The following is a 16,075-nucleotide window of genomic DNA, read 5'->3' as shown; positions in this document are numbered from 1 at the left end:
ATGCATTTAAATATATAAGTTATTTGTATTGGGGCTTTTTTTGAAGGGAGGGTGAGTGGACATTCCTTGATTTTCAACCACGGATAATCACAATACTAATTCAAAAGCTGTTTCCTGGGCTGGAATTAGGGAGTACTTTCCTCAAGCCAAAAATTTAAGGAGGCCGCAATCTAAGGAATCGACACAAATGATATTTCCATGCCGTATGAAAAATGAAAATTAGTGAAAAACTATCCAGGAGAAACAAAGTAATACAATTTTAAGTAAAGACCAGAAATGACCGTGCACTTGCAAATCCCTCAGAGTCTCACCAGGGAGAAGGGAGACTGTGGCAATTGCATGGTCATCAAGTGTGGCAAATTGCACTCACTCTATGCCACTCTCACCCAAGAGCGTTGAAGGTTCTGACCGGCTAAATGCCCTCAACTGCTCCTACACGACACTGCTCCTTTTTCTTCCTAGCAACACAAGTCACGGTGGCGTTCTGCGAAAGAAGTTTCAGCAACCTCAGGTGAAAGAGCAATGATCGAAGATTAATCCTGAATCACAAGAAACCTAAACATGGCAGTTCTGTCCGTTGAAAAGTAAAGTAGCACCTTGCAAATATCGTGGAGTTTCCCTCCTTTAATGCTAGGAAAGTAAAATTACATAAAAACGATCTAAATCAAATAATGCCGCTTTAATTTGCCTAGATTCCTTTTTTCAAAGACTTGAACGTCCTGACTCAGAAACATGGGCCACTGAAAACTCCGACGACCCCACAGGGGGGCGCACGTCCCTCCTCCCGGCCCCGGCCCCGGCCCCGGCCCCGGCCCCGACTCCATCCCTGTTCCCGGCCCCAGCCCCGGCCCCGGCCCCGACCCCGGTCCCGGCCCCGGCCCCGGCCCCGGCTCCGTCCCTGTTCCCGGCCCGGCCCGGCCCGGCCCCGGCCCCGGCCCCGGTCCCGGCCCCAGTCACGGTCCCGGCGGTATCACCGCCGTCGTCCCCGCTCACTCGCCCGAGGCTCCCGCACTAGGGCTGCTCCCGGACCCGCTGTCTACCCGGCTCCCCTTTCCCAGGCTGTCCCGGCCTCGCGTCCCCCACTCCTGCGGAATCTGTGACCATCACAGCCCGTGCGGTCGCGAGCCCTCGGGTCCCGACTCAATGGGTTTCCCCGTCAAACTCAGTCTCGCTGCGGCTTCTACGCGAAAGAAAGCCCCGAGCACAGGGAGCAGCTCAGACACTCACGGCCCTCACCGAAGAAAACTGGGTCGCGCCAAGCCGCGGCGGAGCTCTCTCCGCAGCCATCGGAGGAAAATGTTCTCCACACTATTTAAGCAGCACCGGTTCGGCGCGACAAGCGGCGACGTCTGCTCTCTCGGGCTGTGGCACCCTCTGAAACCAAAAGCGGCCGAGTCCGTCCGCGTTTCCGGAACCGGAGGCTCAGAAAAGGCCGTTCGCGCGCCCTCTCGCGGCCGCCTCGAGAATCACTGAAATTCTCAATGGTCCACATCTGCCTGCTCATGGCGGGAGTGGTGCTCTGCTCCGTCCCTGCCTGCTCATCTGTCTGGGGCATGCCTTCCAGCCATGGCCTGGAAAACCGGCAAGCCATCATGCTAGTGAGACGGATGAAAAAGATCCCATCTCACTCATGCTTCAAGGACAGGAAGAACTTCAATTTTCCTTGGACAGGAGAAAATATCACCCCAATCCAGAAGACACATGCCACCTGTTTCCGTGGTCAGATGCTCCAGCAGATCCTCAGCCTCCTCAAAAGAGAGAACAGCCATGCTGCTTGGGATGCGATCCTCCTCGATAAACTACTCTTCAGCCTTGAGAAGAGCCTGCGACAAGTGCAGATGACAAATGGAGAAACTCTCTCTTGTCCTGATTTGGGAAATGACGTTCGGAAGTATTTCCAAGAAATGATTGGTTATCTGAGGGAAAAGAAATACAGCCCCTGTGCCTGGGAGGTGGTCAGAGTGGAAATTGAGGTGCGCTTAGTCCTCATTCACCGCCTTCAGAGCAACGTCAGGAAATGACGTAGAAGTTATACTCAGGACCCTCCCTAACCAATTACACGATTGTTTACCAGGCCCCCCAAAGCAAGCTAAACTCACACATTTGCACCAGCTGAAAAACATCTGAATCCTAAATCATGGGATTATGTAAAACATACGTTCTACATCGTGAATTTACAGTAGAATGATTAGAGAGAATAACATGGTGTCTTGTCCTAAATAAATACTGTCATGATTTATAATTTTCATTATCTGTTTCAATTCTTGAGTGGTGCTTGTTGTTTCCGAAGTTGGAAGTTTAATTGTTTACAGACATGGTTCTTCAGTCTAGAATTTGGTGAAGGGCATTTGTCAGTCAAGTTGATGCTCGCTCCTGTAACAGAACAAAAGAAAACCACCAGTAGTTAGATGATAATACAAACTTATCTTTCCTTTATAGAAGAGCTCAGTGTTGGCCTCCTCTGAGCGGGGTTTCAGGGACCTCACAACCTACTATTTTGCAGCTTTGCCATCATCAACATATAAGTTCAAACAGGTTTGCGACGCTTGAGGCTACTGTGCTCAGTCGATATGGAAAAAATTATATGGTGGATCACTTGTAGGATGCTTTGAAGGACCCATGCTGCACAGGGTGAACATCACTTCCACCCGTATTTACTCAGCCTGGATTCATGCTCGTCGGATACCTAAGTGCAAAGGAGAGGGGAAAGAGAGTCCGACTGGGGGATTAGTGAGAAGAGAATATATGTTCTTTGAATAAGACCACTCTTTATTTTCACACTGTGTGTACTAACAGTATTTGTAAGAGAAAATTAACTGGCATTCTTGCTAGGCACAGTTTATTTCAAAATCTGATGCCAACTCTGATTCCACAATTTAGACTCAGGGAAAACGACACGGATGTCATTCATTAAAGTTCACAGCGACACTGACTGAATCTTGGGAAGAGTTAAGTGATTCCCAAAGGCACAGGCCAAAATTGAAAAACAGACAAGTGTATAGGGACAAGGTCCCCAAACACATTGTAACATTCACATCGTCTCCGTATTATCGGAAAAGACAAGGAATGTGCGATCAGGCAAGGCGTTGCGCTTCCTTGAGGGGCACTGAAGTAAAAGTGGAAGGTGGGTCTTCCATTTGCAACCAGGCCCTGTGGCACATCCTGAGGTTCTAAATATTAAAACTACAAATGGGAAGAAAGCATCTCTACAATCAAGTGTTTGTGTTTTGTTTTTTAAATCGTCACAAAATCTTCCATTACAATTTCCCTGCATGAAGCGGGAAGAGCTTACAAATTCTTTAGATCTATTGTCTTCCCAATTCATGTCTCCAGTATGTATTGGTATTATTCTTTCCACTGTTATTATAATGATTATTCCTTTCATAAATATTGACTGAGCTCCGGAAATGATAGGAACTAGGCTAAGATGCCCAGGAAACAAGACCGCATAAGACGACTCCTCTGGCCAAGAGTAACTTACGGACTCATGGCGACCTATATTCTTAGGACGAAGTTCATTCGAAGGTTCAGTGTAATAAAGACATCATCTCTGACAGCTAGGAGAAATAATATAGCCATGTGTAAAGAAGGGGTGTCCTTTGAAATTGTGAATTCCCTTGCTTCTTGCTGGAGACATGACAAGACGATTAGTCAACTTCTGAGTCCATTTATCCACAAGGAGAAAACAAGGGATGCATTTCTCGCTTCCCCGTTATCCAGAGAGCATATTGCACTCTCACAAGTTTGCCTTTTCTGTGTGTAAACTCTTGTGGTTGTTGTGTCTCCCTTGACTCTCTTGAAAGCTGGATCCAGCAAAGCTGAAACCAACCCCTGGACCAGCAGTGATTGCTTTTCCTGGAGCCCATGCCCGTTTGCTACCTTTGACCTGCGTCCCTTCCACCACTTTTCTTCTGCTCTGCCGCATCCCCTCATCTGCCCCTTGGCTGGGCTCAATTTAGCTAAATTATCCTTCGTCGTGTCCTTTGCAGTGGGATATTGCTTTCCTTGTGACGTTTGATCACACTGAGGTACATATATTGGCTTTCTTGGTATTCCCATTCCTTGGGAGGGAAAATGCAGCAACTTTCCTTTCTATGTAAAAGGAAATGGGAAAGAAAGATCTCTGGTGTCTCGCCAGCGGTACACAACAATTGAACAGCCATTTATTTTCATCACACCTACATCCCATTGTTGCCATTTATGACAAAGATGGCTTCCTTTGGTTTAATAAGATTCCATTAGAATTGGAATCTCCGACTGATGTTTGGTTGGAAATTTGAACTTCGGTGCAAAACAAAATTTTCTTTTTAAATAAAATTGATGTTCTCTCCATCGTGCATTCTTCTTGGGATGGTATTGCTCCCAAAAGTGTGAAAATTAGTTCCTAGAGGTGTTAACAAATCTTAGTCATTACAATAATTTGTGGTTCTCCAAAGCCCAAATCTAAGAAAACCTGTCCCTTATTACTAATTTTTATTTCCCTCGGGTTTTCTTGTGTATCAAGAAGCACTGACATTGAGTTCTTGGAAGATCCACAGAGCATATGCAGCATGAGCAATACAAGCCTACGGTGAATAGACGATCGCTTGATCTCAAAATCATGTCTCGAGATGTGGCCTCCACACGCATACATATGGACTGCCTTTGGCTGTCTCGTGGATGGAGCTGAGGTTTGCTCCTGAGTGCTACTGAATGAGTTAATGGCTTTGAGAATTAAATGCAAAGAATTTGTGCTTTATTATGTGGCTCTGCTAAAGTTATTCGCCACATCAATAATGAAGTCGAGTGCTAAAAAGAAATAAAAGTTGACCGCACCTGGGGGAACATCCGGGAGGTGGCACAGTGACAATGTATTCTATCGTATGGAACAAAATTTAAAGTTAGGTACACTAGAAATTAATGGGAAGAAAATAATTGAATTGATAGATAATTTTTAGCAGTTTTGAAAGATATTTAAGTATGTCATTACATTGGTATTGTGTATTTTTGTAACATGAATTTGCATGTGAAATTTGACTCATTACAATTTATATAAGTCAATAGATGACACAAAAAGGAGCTCAGCAAATAAACTTATAAAGCCAAGTCAAATCAATAACTTTGAAACTTAAGTCTTGGCTTAAAATTTTTATAGAGACCTTCTTAAACATGCATTGAATGCAAAAAGTTAACTTCACACTTTCTTTTCTACGTATAAACCTGAGCTACAGATACGGTCCGTAAATAATTGCACGATATACCCCCGCCTTTGTAGCTTATCACAGGAGGGTCAATTCGGAAAAAACAATTTAACCAGGCTCTGGAGGAAAGGGATGAGCAGGCCACCATGAAAGAAATAAAAGAGAAAAGAAAAAGGTGGAGAAACGCTGCTCTCAAAGTATGTAGAGAGTGCATAAAGAAAGCAAAAACAGAAGTAGAAAGGAAGACACGGGCATCCAAAAAATGGAAACTAGTGTGTTCCCTATTTAAGACACATGCACAAAGCAAGCTCTTCAGAGAACCTAGCGGCTAAGGCTCAGAGTCGCCCATCTCAGCCAGGCCAGCAGCATCTGCGAGATCCCCAATGGCCTTGCCCTTTCCTTTACTGATGGCCCTGCTGGTGCTCAGCTGCCAGGCGACCTGCTCTCTGGGCTGTGATCTGCCTCAGGCCCACAGCCTGGGGACCAGGAGGGCCTTGATACTCCTGGGACGAATGAGGAGAATCTCCCCTCTGTCCTGCCTGAAGGACAGAAATGACTTCGGATTCCCCCAGGAAGACTTGGATGGCCACCAGCTGCAGAAGGCCCGAGCCATCTCTGTCCTCCATGAGATGACCCAGCAGAGCTTCAACCTCTTCTGCACAGAGGGCTCATCGGCTGCTTGGGATGAGAGCCTCTTGGACAAACTCTGCACTGGACTCTATCAGCAGCTGACGACCTGGAAGCCTGTCTGATGCCGGAGGTGGGGGTGGAAGAGACTCCCCTGGTGAACGAGGACTTCGCACTGGCCGTGAGGAAATACTTCCAAAGAATCAGTCTCTACCTGAAAGAGAAGAGGCACAGCCCTTGCGCCTGGGAGGTCGTGAGAGCAGAAATCGTGAGATCCTTCTCTTCATCAATAAACATGCGGGGAAGATTAGGGAGGAGGCAATGAGACCTGGTCCGACGTGGAAACGACTCTCATGGACGAGTACACACTATCGCACTTTCCTGAGCTCTCCGGTCGCCAAGACTGTCACTTCTGCTACAATCATGACATGAAGTGCCTCAAGTTTGTCAGATGCCTTCAGGGTGTTCAGCAGCGTCATGTTCAACCCTGCAGGGACTGGTACTTACAGACGACCGTGCAAATGTATCTATCTATTTATTTATTTAAATGTTTATTTATCTAACTGTTGACAAGATTGAAATTGTTTTTGTCAATACGCCTTTATACTGTGCTTCATAGAACAAAATATATTCTTTGTATTTTGTGAAACTATTATATTGCTTTCTGCATTAAATTTTTACTATAGAAAAATGCTTGTATTTGTTTATTCTTTAAAAAGAAAGTCCAAGCCTGTCTCTACAACCTGACGTAAAGACAGATGGTACAATTCATCTCCTCAACATTAGTGTATTCGAGCTATCGGTAAAAATGAACTTCACCTAAAAGAGGTTGTTTGTTCCCCTCAGAATACGGATGTGAACATGCTCTCTTCTATCTTTGATTCTTGGAGGGAAAGAGAGCTCAAAAGAAACACACTCATACTTAATATCAGTTATGTGAAACAGTATAATGAGAAAATGAAACAACCAATAAAATTCTCTCTGCAGAAGGTAGATGGAAGCATGTCAGGAAATAGAAATAAAATTACCGATACGCCCCACAAATTGCTAGACATGTAAGTGCAAATGTCCAGCACTAGTTGGACACAGGAATTTGCAATTGGCAAGGAATTCAATGCCTGGAGGATCATAATGGCAACTGAAAGTGCAGAAATGAAGTTGGTCATGTGGGAAGAGATGACAGAGGGAGAAACAGACATTGTCTGGATTCTAAGGACCTTCAAACTTTAAAGGAAGTGGACAGAAGAGCCACAGATGAAGAAGATGGAATAGCCATCCATTATAAGGACTCACCCTTTGGAGACAAAGACGATAAATGTCTTTTCTAAACAATAAATGTGCTGAGAAGAGGAATCAGTAGATTCCACAGAAGGTGTGAACTCAAACTGCCCACTACATTGGAAAATAGACCGTACTGGCAACCTTAGTGACATTTGGTTTGTAGAACGAATAAGCAGAAACCATACTGGAGTCGGTAGAAGTGAAATGAGAGAAAAGAAGTTAGTGACCCTGAGGGAAACACAGAAATTTGAAGAAATCGGGAAAAGAATGCGGGGTTTTTTGTGTGTATAGTTTTTCCCATTTTGCAATACATACTTTTTTCATGGTTAGAAGACATTTTTTATATATACATATATACAGACACACACACACACACACACACACACACACACACACACAGAGAGAGAGAGAATATTGTTTATGAATATTCATGAGATAGAAAGCTGATTGTCAGCCCTTGTGCCCATGATGTGAGGGCCAGATTCCTACTGGCAGCACGCCCATTACCACAAATTGCATTTGTACCCTGTGTCCCCCACCCGATAATGCCCGAACTCCCTCTCCCTCCCTCAACCCCCTTACTCCACTTTGTAGCCCATTTAATGCTCTGTCCCTCTGCAAGCCCAACACACTGCTATGGACTTTCTTTCCTTCCTTCTTTCTCTCACAGCTCCTTACATAAGTGAGCACATGTGATATTTATACCTCTGTGCTTTGCTTATTTCACTCAACATAAATTTCTCCAGGCTCATCCATGTTGTTGCAAATGGGAGTATGTCATTCTTTTTTGTGGCAGAGTAGTATTCCATGCTCTGTGTTGTGGGGAGGGGGGGGGGTGTATTTAAATGTATATGTCACAGTTTCCTTATTCATTCATTCATTAAAGGATATTGTTATATTTACTGTAAAAGAAAATTGTTCTAGTTAAGTCTGTACTGTCACTTTGCCCAAAAACTCTCTGGAGCCACATCATGTTTGCTATCCGGGATTTAACGACTTTATGCATAGTTGAGAGAATTGCAGAACCAAGACTGAGCTGTCATGTTCACGGTCCGGGCAGGAGTCCGGTGAGCGCTCTTCCTCCCCACGCGCAGGGTCTGGCAGTGCACCTCGCTCACTCACATGCTGTCGGCACCCCGCGCTCTCCCGCAGTGTGTGCACCCAGTCAAGCGGACACGCAATGTGTACAAGTGGCGTCTAGTGTTAACTAAACCGACAGTTACTACATGAGCAAGTGAGGAAAAGTTTCCTGTCTAGAAAGAATGACCAAAGTGCACTCTCATTATGCAACCACCCCGTGAAGGAGAATCTGGCCAAGGTGATGCTGGCTCTGTTGGGAGGAACTCTTCTTCAAGGCACGTGTACTGGCTCTGGAACAATTAACCAATCAGACCTGATATTTACAAAGGAGTAAAAAGCAAACATGAAAATGATCGAGAAAGGCTATTTAAAATCGGAATGTATGTTTTCCTCCTCCTGCCCAGGGTCTCTTCCATCTCCTGCACCACACAGGGCTCCAGAGACTCTAGTGAGTCATCGAGTCCAGTGAGGAATTTCAGCCCTCGTGCGGGGGAAGTTGGAGATCTGTTGGATAATCTCATGGGGAACAGAGGTGGCTTGAGCCTTTTGGAATTTGCCACCATCCAGCTGCTCCAGGGGAACTGAATACGTTCTCCTCCTTCGGATGGGAAAAAAGGAAGATTCTCCCACCTGGGTGCAGAACTGTGGAGGTCGGTCTCCTGCCTTGGCAGGTCACGGACCTGGGTCAGGTCACAGCGAACGGTGCAGAGAGAACTGGAGCACATCATCTTCAGTGTCACCAGGTGATAGAATTTGGATGTGTGGTCCCCACCGAAACTCATGCGGAAATCTGGTCCTCAATGTGGCAGTGCTGGAAGCTGAGTCATGGGGGGCGGATCCCTCATGAATGGATTCATGTTCTCCCTGGGGGAAGTGGGGCCCTAGTGAAATCTTGCTCTATTAGTTCCCTGGAGAGCTGGTTGTATAAAAGACCCTGGCATCTCCTCCCTGCCTCTCTTGCTTCCTCTCACCATGTGATCTGCTTGTACCCGCCAGTGCCTGCCGTTTTCCACCATGAGTAGAGGAAGCCTGAGGTCCATGCCAGAATCAGCTGTCCCAGAATCATAAGACAAACAAACCTCTGTTCTTTCCAAATTACCTAGTCTCAGATATTCTCTTAGAGCAACACAAAATGGGCCAATGCACCAGGGAGGAGGTAGTGCGGCCACTGGGGGGATGGAGGTGTCGGGCATCGACCCAGCTGCTATCAGCACCTTCTTGCATGTGAGAGTCTGACACGGCGAGCCCAGGGTTTGCAGCTTTTGGGCTTGTCCCAGTTTTGTTTCCACTTCCTTTCACTTTGTCTTCCATTTACGAGCCTCAGATAATGTCATGACTTCAACACTGCGCTCGTGTTATTACACTGGAAGTTCAACACGTTCATCAAAAATGAAAGAAATCTCAATCCAGTAGGAAATATTCATACAAATGAGAACCAATGTTGAAATAAATACGTCTCAATATATGTCTCTTTTCAAATTCTAGCACTTAGAGATTTGATCCTGTACAGCATTATTAAATTTCTTCGATTGCACTGAAATACAAGTTGCCTCCTCTGTCTGCATTTCCCTATTAAAGGACTCATTCACTAGATTTGATGTCTTCCACCTTTCTTCACAGGAGCCATAGCTCATATTTTCCGACATAATCGATAGATAATAGCAGCATAGAGCTGAGGCATTAATTCATTAGTTCTCTTCGTCTGTCACCAGTAATGTGTTGACTGCATATACATGAGTGATAACATGCTTGGCAATGTGGATCCAGTTATAACTGAGACAGGGAAACTGTGAGAAAACTTTAGTAGTTGTCAGTACTAGTTTTCCAGTGGAAATTGGAGAGATTAAATCACATAAACTTGCAAGTTACTTGCTGAGAATCTGAACATAGTAAACAATAGTTACCGTGAGTATTGATATAACAAATATCGTAATCCTCTGTAGAGTCTGCATTCAACCGAGTCAAGCCAAGAGAAGCTTTCAGTGCAGCTCCCTTGACACGCTCAGGGCCAGTCACATTGGTGCCTCTCAAATGGAAACTCCACGAGGGGGACCGTCTGCAGGCCTGTGCAGGAGCAGAGCCCAGGCTGCCAGTGTTAGAGCAGTGCCTGGTGCAGAAGAGAAACTGCCCAGCACCCTTGAAGCACCTTCCGGGGAACCGGTGTGGCAGGAAGTCGAGTGACAGAAAATGGCTGCTCTGTGAACAGTTTACAAACGAAATACTAATCTGTCCTTCACAGTCAGTCAGTTTCACCCACGTTTGGTGATATATTTTGAAGCAGGGATCTAAAAAAAGAAAATTGGAAAGGACAGAAAAAAGGTTTAAAAATATACGGAGTATATATATTGTATAAAAATACATGTAGTATATCTATTTTCTTCTTATTCTAAAATAATATATATGTAAATATATGTAAACATAAGTATACCTATGAATCTAACTGTATATACATATATAATCCAACATTATAAATATATAAATATTAGATAATATGTAATACTGTATGTATAATTATCTTTACATATAATATAAACAAAGTATTTACATTGACATATAATTACCTATGCATATAAAATATATATAATTTTAAGCATATATAAAATGCATTTAAATATATAAGTTATTTGTATTGGGGCTTTTTTTGAAGGGAGGGTGAGTGGACATTCCTTGATTTTCAACCACGGATAATCACAATACTAATTCAAAAGCTGTTTCCTGGGCTGGAATTAGGGAGTACTTTCCTCAAGCCAAAAATTTAAGGAGGCCGCAATCTAAGGAATCGACACAAATGATATTTCCATGCCGTATGAAAAATGAAAATTAGTGAAAAACTATCCAGGAGAAACAAAGTAATACAATTTTAAGTAAAGACCAGAAATGACCGTGCACTTGCAAATCCCTCAGAGTCTCACCAGGGAGAAGGGAGACTGTGGCAATTGCATGGTCATCAAGTGTGGCAAATTGCACTCACTCTATGCCACTCTCACCCAAGAGCGTTGAAGGTTCTGACCGGCTAAATGCCCTCAACTGCTCCTACACGACACTGCTCCTTTTTCTTCCTAGCAACACAAGTCACGGTGGCGTTCTGCGAAAGAAGTTTCAGCAACCTCAGGTGAAAGAGCAATGATCGAAGATTAATCCTGAATCACAAGAAACCTAAACATGGCAGTTCTGTCCGTTGAAAAGTAAAGTAGCACCTTGCAAATATCGTGGAGTTTCCCTCCTTTAATGCTAGGAAAGTAAAATTACATAAAAACGATCTAAATCAAATAATGCCGCTTTAATTTGCCTAGATTCCTTTTTTCAAAGACTTGAACGTCCTGACTCAGAAACATGGGCCACTGAAAACTCCGACGACCCCACAGGGGGGCGCACGTCCCTCCTCCCGGCCCCGGCCCCGGCCCCGGCCCCGACTCCATCCCTGTTCCCGGCCCCAGCCCCGGCCCCGGCTCCGTCCCTGTTCCCGGCCCGGCCCGGCCCGGCCCGGCCCCGGCCCCGGCCCCGGTCCCGGCCCCAGTCACGGTCCCGGCGGTATCACCGCCGTCGTCCCCGCTCACTCGCCCGAGGCTCCCGCACTCGGGCTGCTCCCGGACCCGCTGTCTACCCGGCTCCCCTTTCCCAGGCTGTCCCGGCCTCGCGTCCCCCACTCCTGCGGAATCTGTGACCATCACAGCCCGTGCGATCGCGAGCCCTCGGGTCCCGACTCAATGGGTTTCCCCGTCAAACTCAGTCTCGCTGCGGCTTCTACGCGAAAGAAAGCCCCGAGCACAGGGAGCAGCTCAGACACTCACGGCCCTCACCGAAGAAAACTGGGTCGCGCCAAGCCGCGGCGGAGCTCTCTCCGCAGCCATCGGAGGAAAATGTTCTCCACACTATTTAAGCAGCACCGGTTCGGCGCGACAAGCGGCGACGTCTGCTCTCTCGGGCTGTGGCACCCTCTGAAACCAAAAGCGGCCGAGTCCGTCCGCGTTTCCGGAACCGGAGGCTCAGAAAAGGCCGTTCGCGCGCCCTCTCGCGGCCGCCTCGAGAATCACTGAAATTCTCAATGGTCCACATCTGCCTGCTCATGGCGGGAGTGGTGCTCTGCTCCGTCCCTGCCTGCTCATCTGTCTGGGGCATGCCTTCCAGCCATGGCCTGGAAAACCGGCAAGCCATCATGCTAGTGAGACGGATGAAAAAGATCCCATCTCACTCATGCTTCAAGGACAGGAAGAACTTCAATTTTCCTTGGACAGGAGAAAATATCACCCCAATCCAGAAGACACATGCCACCTGTTTCCGTGGTCAGATGCTCCAGCAGATCCTCAGCCTCCTCAAAAGAGAGAACAGCCATGCTGCTTGGGATGCGATCCTCCTCGATAAACTACTCTTCAGCCTTGAGAAGAGCCTGCGACAAGTGCAGATGACAAATGGAGAAACTCTCTCTTGTCCTGATTTGGGAAATGACGTTCGGAAGTATTTCCAAGAAATGATTGGTTATCTGAGGGAAAAGAAATACAGCCCCTGTGCCTGGGAGGTGGTCAGAGTGGAAATTGAGGTGCGCTTAGTCCTCATTCACCGCCTTCAGAGCAACGTCAGGAAATGACGTAGAAGTTATACTCAGGACCCTCCCTAACCAATTACACGATTGTTTACCAGGCCCCCCAAAGCAAGCTAAACTCACACATTTGCACCAGCTGAAAAACATCTGAATCCTAAATCATGGGATTATGTAAAACATACGTTCTACATCGTGAATTTACAGTAGAATGATTAGAGAGAATAACATGGTGTCTTGTCCTAAATAAATACTGTCATGATTTATAATTTTCATTATCTGTTTCAATTCTTGAGTGGTGCTTGTTGTTTCCGAAGTTGGAAGTTTAATTGTTTACAGACATGGTTCTTCAGTCTAGAATTTGGTGAAGGGCATTTGTCAGTCAAGTTGATGCTCGCTCCTGTAACAGAACAAAAGAAAACCACCAGTAGTTAGATGATAATACAAACTTATCTTTCCTTTATAGAAGAGCTCAGTGTTGGCCTCCTCTGAGCGGGGTTTCAGGGACCTCACAACCTACTATTTTGCAGCTTTGCCATCATCAACATATAAGTTCAAACAGGTTTGCGACGCTTGAGGCTACTGTGCTCAGTCGATATGGAAAAAATTATATGGTGGATCACTTGTAGGATGCTTTGAAGGACCCATGCTGCACAGGGTGAACATCACTTCCACCCGTATTTACTCAGCCTGGATTCATGCTCGTCGGATACCTAAGTGCAAAGGAGAGGGGAAAGAGAGTCCGACTGGGGGATTAGTGAGAAGAGAATATATGTTCTTTGAATAAGACCACTCTTTATTTTCACACTGTGTGTACTAACAGTATTTGTAAGAGAAAATTAACTGGCATTCTTGCTAGGCACAGTTTATTTCAAAATCTGATGCCAACTCTGATTCCACAATTTAGACTCAGGGAAAACGACACGGATGTCATTCATTAAAGTTCACAGCGACACTGACTGAATCTTGGGAAGAGTTAAGTGATTCCCAAAGGCACAGGCCAAAATTGAAAAACAGACAAGTGTATAGGGACAAGGTCCCCAAACACATTGTAACATTCACATCGTCTCCGTATTATCGGAAAAGACAAGGAATGTGCGATCAGGCAAGGCGTTGCGCTTCCTTGAGGGGCACTGAAGTAAAAGTGGAAGGTGGGTCTTCCATTTGCAACCAGGCCCTGTGGCACATCCTGAGGATCTAAATATTAAAACTACAAATGGGAAGAAAGCATCTCTACAATCAAGTGTTTGTGTTTTGTTTTTTAAATCGTCACAAAATCTTCCATTACAATTTCCCTGCATGAAGCGGGAAGAGCTTACAAATTCTTTAGATCTATTGTCTTCCCAATTCATGTCTCCAGTATGTATTGGTATTATTCTTTCCACTGTTATTATAATGATTATTCCTTTCATAAATATTGACTGAGCTCCGGAAATGATAGGAACTAGGCTAAGATGCCCAGGAAACAAGACCGCATAAGACGACTCCTCTGGCCAAGAGTAACTTACGGACTCATGGCGACCTATATTCTTAGGACGAAGTTCATTCGAAGGTTCAGTGTAATAAAGACATCATCTCTGACAGCTAGGAGAAATAATATAGCCATGTGTAAAGAAGGGGTGTCCTTTGAAATTGTGAATTCCCTTGCTTCTTGCTGGAGACATGACAAGACGATGAGTCAACTTCTGAGTCCATTTATCCACAAGGAGAAAACAAGGGATGCATTTCTCGCTTCCCCGTTATCCAGAGAGCATATTGCACTCTCACAAGTTTGCCTTTTCTGTGTGTAAACTCTTGTGGTTGTTGTGTCTCCCTTGACTCTCTTGAAAGCTGGATCCAGCAAAGCTGAAACCAACCCCTGGACCAGCAGTGATTGCTTTTCCTGGAGCCCATGCCCGTTTGCTACCTTTGACCTGCGTCCCTTCCACCACTTTTCTTCTGCTCTGCCGCATCCCCTCATCTGCCCCTTGGCTGGGCTCAATTTAGCTAAATTATCCTTCGTCGTGTCCTTTGCAGTGGGATATTGCTTTCCTTGTGACGTTTGATCACACTGAGGTACATATATTGGCTTTCTTGGTATTCCCATTCCTTGGGAGGGAAAATGCAGCAACTTTCCTTTCTATGTAAAAGGAAATGGGAAAGAAAGATCTCTGGTGTCTCGCCAGCGGTACACAACAATTGAACAGCCATTTATTTTCATCACACCTACATCCCATTGTTGCCATTTATGACAAAGATGGCTTCCTTTGGTTTAATAAGATTCCATTAGAATTGGAATCTCCGACTGATATTTGGTTGGAAATTTGAACTTCGGTGCAAAACAAAATTTTCTTTTTAAATAAAATTGATGTTCTCTCCATCGTGCATTCTTCTTGGGATGGTATTGCTCCCAAAAGTGTGAAAATTAGTTCCTAGAGGTGTTAACAAATCTTAGTCATTACAATAATTTGTGGTTCTCCAAAGCCCAAATCTAAGAAAACCTGTCCCTTATTACTAATTTTTATTTCCCTCGGGTTTTCTTGTGTATCAAGAAGCACTGACATTGAGTTCTCGGAAGATCCACAGAGCATATGCAGCATGAGCAATACAAGCCTACGGTGAATAGACGATCGCTTGATCTCAAAATCATGTCTCGAGATGTGGCCTCCACACGAATACATATGGACTGCCTTTGGCTGTCTCGTGGATGGAGCTGAGGTTTGCTCCTGAGTGCTACTGAATGAGTTAATGGCTTTGAGAATTAAATGCAAAGAATTTGTGCTTTATTATGTGGCTCTGCTAAAGTTATTCGCCACATCAATAATGAAGTCGAGTGCTAAAAAGAAATAAAAGTTGACCGCACCTGGGGGAACATCCGGGAGGTGGCACAGTGACAATGTATTCTATCGTATGGAACAAAATTTAAAGTTAGGTACACTAGAAATTAATGGGAAGAAAATAATTGAATTGATAGATAATTTTTAGCAGTTTTGAAAGATATTTAAGTATGTCATTACATTGGTATTGTGTATTTTTGTAACATGAATTTGCATGTGAAATTTGACTCATTACAATTTATATAAGTCAATAGATGACACAAAAAGGAGCTCAGCAAATAAACTTATAAAGCCAAGTCAAATCAATAACTTTGAAACTTAAGTCTTGGCTTAAAATTTTTATAGAGACCTTCTTAAACATGCATTGAATGCAAAAAGTTAACTTCACACTTTCTTTTCTACGTATAAACCTGAGCTACAGATACGGTCCGTAAATAATTGCACGATATACCCCCGCCTTTGTAGCTTATCACAGGAGGGTCAATTCGGAAAAAACAATTTAACCAGGCTCTGGAGGAAAGGGATGAGCAGGCCACCATGAAAGAAATAAAAGA

General features: G+C 44.8%; 1 pseudogene; it reads left to right on the top strand.

Moving 5' to 3' along the window:
* Positions 1-5,563: 5,563 nt before the first annotated feature.
* Positions 5,564-6,132, top strand: LOC134364758 (interferon alpha-4-like; annotated as a pseudogene).
* Positions 6,133-16,075: the final 9,943 nt, after the last annotated feature.

The sequence above is a fragment of the Cynocephalus volans genome, chromosome 16 (assembly GCF_027409185.1).
Source record: "Cynocephalus volans isolate mCynVol1 chromosome 16, mCynVol1.pri, whole genome shotgun sequence".
NCBI lineage: Eukaryota > Metazoa > Chordata > Mammalia > Dermoptera > Cynocephalidae > Cynocephalus > Cynocephalus volans.
The sequence above is the reverse complement of the archived record's forward strand: the minus strand, read 5'-3'. Positions and strand labels throughout refer to the sequence as shown.